We start from the raw sequence: 10,138 nt of genomic DNA, 5'->3' as shown, positions 1-10,138 counted from the left end.
ATGTTTTTGTCACTTTTTATGGAATCAAACTCAAAGTAAGGTCAGTACTTCCACGCTTTAAACGCTGCACGCTCATACTCTCTCCTGCACTCTATATATGATCCATTGTTGATCTGCACACAGCTGTTGTCACGAACGTCACACTCGCTTACATCACTGTCATGAGACATTCTCGCAAAAAAATCACGGTTTTAGTAACGCAGTAACGCAGCGTTCCTACGGGAAAGTAACGGTAATCTAATTACCGTTTTTGCAATAGTAATCCCTTACTTTACTCGTTACTTGAAAAAAGTAATCGGATTACAGTAACTCGTTACTGCCCATCTCTGCTAGAGACTAAGTCATGTTAATCCCAACTCCCCATTTAAACTCCCATGTCTACTTGATAAAATTCTGACATTTTATTACTGTGTTAACCATCCTGTGTTAACAGTAGGGATGGGAGTCGAGAACCGGTTCTCTACAAGAACCAGTTCCCAGTTCAAATCCTTGGTTCGTTAGTCTGCCTACCTGTTGATCCCGCTTATCACAGTTCCACTTACAATTGTCAGTAAGCCAATTTCAGTTCGTGTGCTGATAGAGGAAATAGTGGCACAGTCAACAGCGTGGATGTAGATTCTGTGATGGTAAAGTGCAGATTGCATTCAAGATAGAAACAACTGCATTATACCACTAACTCAACTTCAGCTCCTTACAAGCATCTACACAGTCAGCAATACCTCTAATATGCACAAATGTTTGACCACACAGCATGCAATTAATTTCCACAAATGTAATCTCATTAACATGTTGCTTAGAGATGGCGGTGATTCTCAAGGCGGAGCCAATGAGAACTCAGTGAGAATCAATAAGTGATATCTATGATGGAATCGAAATCCCATCCCTACTTGTCGCTCCACCCTTGCATCCCAAAACTAAGTTCCTGGTTTTGATAATTGGGTTTTATGTTTTCCTGTTCTGGATTCTTAGTTATTCTAGTTTTTTTTGTTTTGTTGTTTTTCTATCTTGAGTTTATTATGCTTGCTTCACCAGTGTTTGTTGTTATACTCCCTGTTTTACTTCGATGGTTTGTTGGCTTTTGTTTCTTACTTAGTTATTGCTTTGATTACTTTTATCTGTGTCTGGTTTCCATCCTGTTTCCAACCCCAGTTAGTTGTTAATGTGTATACAGTCCTGTCCTTCCTCATAGTCTTTGTCTTTCTCTCCGTACTAAAATGTAGAGGTTAAATACAGCTGGTGTAGACAAATCAGTGGTATGAGTGTAAAAAGAAAATGACTGTACATTAGTGTATTATTAAAACAGCTGTATGAATGTGTGTGCACCCTGCTATATTCATAAAATTCAGCCTATCTGAATCCAGGGGGAAAGCCAGAACATTCCAGCCATGTATATTTACAAGCTCATCAGTATTGTTGCTGTATCGGTAAGAATGTGATAATTTAATATTAATATTCATTATGTGCACTTTAACACTGATTTAAAGATTAACATTATAAACACAGAACTTGGCTAACATTATGATACATGAAGAGGTGGAAAAGGAATAGCATGTTCACTACAAGCAGGGCAAACATTAGCTAACCAGAGGTTAAAAAATATTGACAAATGTAAAAACCTGCTAAATAGATTCAATCGTTATAAATTTCAGTAAGTAATGTAAGGTGGGTGATATAACCTTTATAACTGTTTTCTATTAAAACTTACCCCCACCCCTAATGCTACTGTATTTTAACCGATTTTAAAACTAGCTTGACATATTAGCTAACCGTGTTAGGCTAACAGCTACTACCATTCAAAAACAAATTAGCAGGATAACACAACACTGAAGTAAAAGACATAACTAAAGTAAAAGACAACTTTTTTCATCACATTATCTTCACTGTACTTCTGTCATGTTTGGGTAGGTTTGACATTGTTGATAATGCTTTCTGGCGTCACGTCTGAAAACTAGCCCATCCCCCCAGACAGAAGGTATAATCTGATCAGCAAGAGGAGGTGTTGATGGTGGCAGGGAGACTTAGGAAAGTATTAATATTTTTTCATAGGCTTGGGTATACAGTTAAATCACTTTTCATGTTAAGAAATAATAGCTAAGTATTAAAGATACTGGGGTTTTTTTCCTTCCCCCACTTGTGGCGCTCCTAGATGGACGTTAGCATTTGCTAACGATAAAAGTGAGAATCACAAAGCAGTGGCTGATGTAACAGTTACTGCAGCCATCTTTGATTCACAGTTTTATGGATGTGCGTATTTCATGGCTTCATAACATAAAAAATAACTGTCAGAGACTGGTTGGAATATCAACGTCTGTCACTGGAGAGGAGCTCAAATAACATTTACGCACCATAACCACCTTCATCTCAGCAGCAGTCAGGTTTAGTCAACTGGCTGTTTCCATCTTGTAATGAAAATATGCTTTTGTGTGCCTTTCCATGAAAATAAAGTCCCAGTATAAGAAAAATAATGTTGATGGTAAATCTGACACCAGCAATGCAAACCACATACTTGCGTAGCAACAGGGAAGTAAGGAACAGTGAGCAGTCAGTTGTCTGGTGTTTTTGGCAGCAAGCATGATGTCCTTTGATTCGAGGTAAGAAGCTTTTGTTTTTGTGCAATCTTGCAATTATAATGAATTTGCAGATTAAATGGTCTGAGAACAAAATTACCTCCGCTAATGACAAACACACATTTTCAAACACTACCTACTTTGCATACTTTACATCTCCCCAGCATTCCAGAGAAAACCGGGTTACGCTTTCAGATACAACCAGCAGCTTTTAAAGCATTTTAGAGACTGAACTGCAGCTCCAAACCGGGGCAGACCAGACAATGCATTCCCTCAGGGACAGGAGTGGGCCACAGAGACAAAAACCTCTCCATTTAGAAGCGCCAAGCTGCTGACCCGATGTGGATCTCATATCTTGCTAGCGTCTCCCCCGGCTACAAATATATGTGTATGTACTTTTCCATTTGATTTGGTGTCAGCGGTCAGGGACGATAATGGGGTAAACAGTGTATTGCTCGCCGAGCCAGCTGGAAGAGAAGACATTTTTGAAACTTTGCTGTTAGATATCTTCAAGGGAGCGAAAGGAGGAGGCAAGGTAGACTTCAGATACATTTCTATGTATACATAATTGATAATTCTGTGTGAGTGTGTGTGCGATGCTGTAAGATTAAGCCCCAGGGGAGATAAGAGCATGCTCTGCAATCTCTCTCGCTTTCTCTCTGCTTCCCTCCGTCCCTTTTGACTTGTGCTCCATTAGATGAAGTGATCAGAGTGGCACCCTGCAGAGTGACAGACAAAGAAAGTAAAAAACACACAGCGCTCTTATGATTCACAAAGATATCACAGCAGCAGAGCCGAACTCTGTTGTCTATTACATGAAAATAAAGTGGAAACGTTTGAGCTGTCAGGAGCAACTGGTGGCCGACTGACAAAACTATAATCACTTAAATATCAGATTATCATATCAAAGTCTTTGGTATAAAATAGTGGTGAAAATGATTTTTCTGACATTTATTCTTGAGCGTTACTTCTCTGTTTTGCCTCTTCTGGCTTCTGAAAATGATTTAAATAAATGTGCAGCAAAAATGCTCTGACGTTACCGCTACTAATTTTCATTTATGTCTTCAGTTTCATGAGTCAAAAAGGAATTGTGTTTATGATGTTTTAGTCTGGAAAACATTAGGTTTAGGCTTCTTTTCTTAAACGATTTTCAAGGTTCAAAGCACTTTGTCTGCTTCCAGTATACATTTAGACTAGTAGGCTTAGAAAGGATAAAAGATCGGCCCGTGTTCCCGATTCACCTCGCTACCACGCGTGCTTTCATTTAAATATCTAGCCTTCTTGCGTCTCTGTCTTAGGCTGTGTTTCAGTGGCCTGCCTCTTGTTGATTTACTTTATTAATTTGTGTTTTCTTGTTGGAGTGAAGTGCTTTTTGTTTGTGTTGTCCAAATTATTTGTGATTTAGAAAAATACTATTCAGATCTATTTTAGAAGATGCAAAAATATGTCTTTGATGCTTTCATGGAGAATAAAGTTAGTTTTATTAAAGCACCTTTCTGTTGTAAAGCACTTTGTGATGTCTGATATAGGTGTAATAGGTATAAATTCTTCCCTTACCTGCAAATGGCTTTGCTCTTTTAGAATAAAAACACTGTTTTTCATTCTGTTTCATCTCACACCTCAGATAACATCTAAAGAATTTAAAACCCATTCCGTTTCTCTAAGTTTCTATTATATTTAATAAACATGGCCAAAGTTTCAGTGTGCAAGACCATGGAAAAGTTTGAGCCATCACTCGTTTCTTTATATTTTGTCAGGGCTCTGTGTGCAGGCAAGCGGAGGTCAGGATCCAAACGCAGGACTCGTGAAGCCAAATTTCAACAGAAAACCACAGTTTTATTGCTGGCAATGAACAAACATGAATAGAACAATGAATTATGAGAACCGGAAACATACAGGCAGAATCTGAGGGTACGACGCGACACTGAGCGAGGGCAAACACAGGTCTAAGGCTACATTCACACTGCAGGTCTTAATGCTCAATTCTGATTTTTTGGTCAAATCCGATATTTTTTGTCTGCTCGTTCACACTACAAATAAAATGCGACAGCAAACGCGCTCTAGTGTGAACGCTCAAAGCGGCCGCATGCGCAAAAGAAGATGTCACACACAACACGCTCTGTTTAGACCCAGAGCAAACAATATTGTTTGACTGATGGCCGTTAATATAAAGACTTTGGACTTCACGTTTCCCAATTTTTGCTTTAAGTTATTTTGTTATTTACATAATAATGTAAATAACCTAATAATGATCCTTATTGCTGTTTTAGAGGAGCGCTGCTTCAAAGGATAGTTGCTGATTTCTGTCAGAATCTGCAGATTATACAGTACAAATAAAATGTTCACGTTTCTCCAACGTTGTCTTCCCAACAGTTTCACCGGATGGCCAGGAAGCGTTCGCGATGTCTTCTCGGGCGCTGATAATTGCCGTCTGTCTTGTGTCAGTGAGGTAAAAGACGGATTTAATGCGACCTGACCGTTCAAACAGCAGTCGCTTTCTGAAACATCGGATATGTATCGGATTCAGTACCACATACGAAAGTGACCCAGATCGGATTTGAAAATATCGGATTTGTGCCGTTCACACTGTCATACAACATCAGATTTGATGCGCTTTCGCCTGCAGTGTGAACGTAGCCTAATATACACAGGGAAGTAATCAGGGAATGGAAGACAGGAGGGAGACACAGCTGGGAGAGATCAGGGCTAACGAGACAGGGGAGCAGTAAAACATGAGACACAGACCTTCACAATAAAACAGGAAACATGATTCACTACACAAAGACAGACTCAACACTGAGAGGCAGACAGAAAATAATACATGGAACTCAAACTATACATGAGACAACAAATCCTTAACCACGAATAAACAGAAACATGAAACTCTAATAATCATCATCACCAACACAAGCACTACAAGAGAGTAAGAAAACACTCCATAATGCAAAAAACACACCTAACATAACAACTCAAAATACTGGGACAGACTGACCCAGAACCGTGACATATTTTGCAATTAGTGGATTAGTTGCAGTGATTTATTGAAACGTGCAAATACACATGGAAATACAGCAAAAACAGAGTTTGCACAGTAGTAAATATGTGGTAATAACAGTTGGACCAAGGTTTCCTGAGGTCTTAAACATAATGTGTGTTCGTGTATTTGGTTTCTGTGCAACACCAGGCCTGGAGAAATTTCCCGCTCTGAAGCAAGCCACACCTGTGAAGTTATCACACTCACCTGATACTGATCATCCTCGTCACGGGCTCACTACTTAGCTGAGTGGCTGAGCTTCAGGAGGAACACAGTAACTCCAGCTCGCCAGGTGAATCGTGGAAAAAGTGTTCTTACCTTTGCGTCTTGTTTTGCCAGGAAACCTACGGGAGCGTGTGGAGGGAGCTGAGCACTTTTGTAAATAGAAATTAGAGGATTCACTGCAGGGGAGATGGGAAATGGTCACAGAAGAAATGACACACTGTGGACTGTTTTACACTGCTTGTTCATTTATTCACTGTAAATAAACAAACTGTTGCCAACTCAGAAGGTCCTACTTTCTAAAACCTGAAAGTTTCTTTGACGTCTATATCAGCAGTGTGACACACACACACACACACACACACACACACACCTAAAGAAATTGCACAATACATTGCAAGAAAAGAATAGCAAATATGACACTAATTAAAAACATTCAAATACATTTTTTTAATTGGCATTTTTTTTTGTCAGAAGGTTCAGTAAACCGATTCATGATTCACTTTAAAGGGTTAAACGTGTTATGAGAGTTACTTATAAGTTTTAAGAACATGGCAGAAATAAAGATCTTCTTCTCTAGACTTTGTAACGCCAAATGACCTGTACTCAGCAGGAGAAAAGCACAAAAGCACCCTCCATGCTACAGCCATGAAGCAGTCCATTGGCCATACAGGATCCAGCAGTGAGGCCTTCAGCTGTGGCAGCAGAGCAAAGCTGTCCATCCTTTCCCCGGCAGCGCTCCGTCGCTGATGAATCTCTCCTTCGAAATCCACTCTTTTAGTTTAACAGTCCTTTAGATCTGCTACAAGCTTTAACATGAACATGAAGTGAGTTAAATGTTCAAAATGTAAAATGTTCAGGTTGTTTATTCTTATTTAATTCACTTAATGTACAGAATTCACCTGCTTGCTGCACATTCACCTAATGTATATAATATATAATGCCCCCCCCCCCCTCCCAAGTGTGTTATACTTGTATAACTATGCATGTGATGAATAAAGAACCTTGAACCTTGAATTAACAAAAGAGATCCCGATCCTGATGAGGCGAGACTCCTGCTGATCTCCTTTCTTCTTCATAATCACACAGATGGCTATGACTCCTCTAACCTGCAGATGTTGCTGTTGAGGCATTTTAATCAGAATTTCAGTGATGGATACTTTCCAAAATAGATTTTATTTTAACAAATGCCACAAAGATCTGAATAAATATGTATTTATAAGCTGCTATGGGCTGTGGGGAGGCCAGTCCATGACTGATATCGTTCCATTGTGTGTCTGTTTTCTATCCAGGTATGATTTCACTGCATTGGTGGTGGTTTTGAGATCACTGTCATGCTGAAAAATGAAGTTGTCAGCAGTCTGACAATTACTGAAAATGGTATTGCATGGTGGATCAAAATCTTGCAGTTCTTTTTCTACATTTTTCTACATTTTTTTGACAAGATCCCAGCACCTTTGCCTGAAATGTAGCCCTAAACCATGAAAAAAGCACTCCATTTGTCCAGTTTCCTCAATTTTTTAAGGCAGTATGCCAGGTTTTTAGCTTATAGGTCTTTGTGAATCACCTTTTTATGCTGTTATATGCCTGTCAAATTTGTGTTAGCTTTGACCTTTTTTGTTGATCCAACTAAAAAATTGCGAACAAATTATCTGCTGGTAACAAATTGCCTGAAGATATTTAATAATAATTTCTTTCCTAAGTTGTCTTTTATGTGTAGGCAGAAAATCCTCTGAAAATGGTCAGATACGCATGTGATATTTACAGAACTTTTATTTTGAAAGGTCGAATGTAAGGCGGAAGGAGGATATAGAAAAAAGAAGACAACAGAAAACGGTAGATGAACAAGTTAGCGCTGCAGACTGTGTTGCTGCTGCAAGCCTGAGAATTAAAGAATGGAACTGAGAAATACTGAAGGTGTCATAATTAATGTTTGAGGCATGCAAACATTACAACGCAGACAAACTAATGTCCAAAGAAAACTCCTTGAGAACTATTAATCCCAAATTATTTAAAAATATCAAACCAGGTTGAGCCTTTCTGGAAAGTTCTGTACAGAAACAGACAGGTGATATATGAAAGGACACACTTAGGGTACTATAGGGCGTTACCCTTGATCTGAGCTTTAAGAATTTGATCTTTTTGTGTGTGTGATTGTTTGTTTGAATGGGAAAAAGCTACTTTTTTGCTTAAATTCCATCCATCCATCCATCTTCATCCGCTTTATCCGGGGCCGGGTCGCGGGGGCAGCAGCCTAAGCAGAGAGGCCCAGACCTCCCTCTCCCCAGCCACCTCCTCCAGCTTATCCGGGGGAACACCAAGGCGTTCCCAGGCCAGCCGAGAGATAAAATCTCTCCAGCGTGTCCTGGGTCTGCCCCGGGGCCTCCTCCTGGTGGGACATGCCTGGAACACCTCACCCAGGAGGCGCCCAGGGGGCATCCTTGTCAGATGCCCGAACCACCTCAGCTGGCTCCTTTCGATGTGAAGCAGCAGCGGCTCTACTTCTTCAGAAGACCCTTATGAAAAGAACATCGAGGGAACAGTTTACCCTGCCTGGGATAGGGTTACCGGGGCCCCACCCTGGAGCCAGGCCCGGGAGGGTGCCCGGGGAGGGTGCCCGGGGAGGGTGCCCGAGGGCGGGCGTCTGGTGGCCGGGCCTTAGTCCATGGGGCCCAGCCGGGCACAGCCCGAAGAGGAGACATGGGCCCATCATCCCGCAGGCCCACCACCCGCAAGAGGCACCATAGGGGTCGGGTGCATTGTGTGCTGGGTGGCGGCCAGGAGCGGAGGCCCTGGCGGACTGACCCCCGGCTGCCGAGACTGGCAATAGGGCTTAAACTCATCACTGTGAAGTAATGTTAACTCCAGATTGTGGTGCCTGTAGTGTAGAGAAACCATTGGCACTTGGTGTGTCACCACATTCCCAGTGCAGTTCAGTCTGTCATCAGATGGGACACTGTAAAATGAAGGCTGGGTGGCGTAACCAAAACATGGGGAGGACAGTGGTTTTGTTTTTTCCCAGTACCTATTGGCAGCTCTCCCCACGTATTTGAAATGCAGGGTAACTGTGGAAACACTATCCGCCAAAAGAAAAAGTTCTGTTACCGGAAGGAGGCGACAAAGGAAGCAGGAGATTTTTAAAAACCTGCAGTTAAAGGTTATGACTAGAATTCACTTAATGAGGAAAAATATAACGCTTAAGAGTCCAAACGTAACATTAAGTTGGTGCAAAAATCTCCTTATCTTAACATGAGGGTGTTTGTAAATGGTCTTGCTACAATGCTACAACAGCACTTCACAGAATCTTTACTCCTCTTTACTCTTTCACTCGTGTGAGACTCCAAACAGAAAAATGGCACTTCCTGAGAACTACAACACAGAATATCAGTAGGACACTCCATAAATTGAATTAGGCTTATTAAGTAAGTCAGCAGCGTCAAACCCTGATTACTTCAGAGTCCACATTTCCTTCCTGTCCACCCTGCAGAGCGTGGTACAGTAAAGCTCTCTAAGAAGGATGTGATGCGCTCAGGCTTCACCAACGTGCGACCCGAGCAGCCTTTAGTGCCTAATGACCTGTCTGTATGGCAGAGATAGAGAAGTAGAGCCACAACAGGCACCCGCTGCTGCAATTCATCTTCATTTTAATTGGGAACATTTTGTGTTGCTCTCTTCTCTACAGTAATAAACCAGGACTCCGCAGCAGTTTCTTTAAAACTCATTAATGCGCAACAAGCAGTCCAATCCGCAGGTGGTCCTGAACAGAGGACACATCAGAAAAGCTATTTTCCTCCGTTTTATTTGCCGTCAGATTTTCGTTTCACAATCAGAAAAGCTGTAATTTTTCTCTCGTCGTTTCTATTTCTGCTGCTGCACCGTTAGCTGCGCTGACACGTGAAGAGACAATTTACTTTGGACGTTATTACCGAGTAAAAAAAGTCTTGTTAATGACTTCTGAGAAACAATCAAATCCTCCTTTTCAGATCAGGTTAAGCTCTTGCAGGATTTATTGACATACAGTATCCACTCAATAAATTTCTCCCCCAGAGCTGAGCGATGGGTGTGTGAAGCGGCACACTTTTCTTTTTATATGCTTCCTTTAGCTGGTATCATTCAATCTTTTAGCGACCTGTCTTATCATTTTTATGCTGATGACATTCAGCTCCATGTGTCCTTTAAGCCTCATCAGCTGGATAGGCTGTCCACCCTAGTCCAGTGCTTAACCCAGGTTTCTGATTGGCTTTCAAGCAACTACCTCGTTCTAAATACTAACAAGACCGAGACCATGATTATAGCTCCTCCTGAGCTACATTCT

This window comes from Neolamprologus multifasciatus, chromosome 23, assembly GCF_963576455.1.
Source record: "Neolamprologus multifasciatus chromosome 23, fNeoMul1.2, whole genome shotgun sequence".
Lineage (NCBI taxonomy): Eukaryota > Metazoa > Chordata > Actinopteri > Cichliformes > Cichlidae > Neolamprologus > Neolamprologus multifasciatus.
This window is presented reverse-complemented; position numbering follows the sequence as displayed.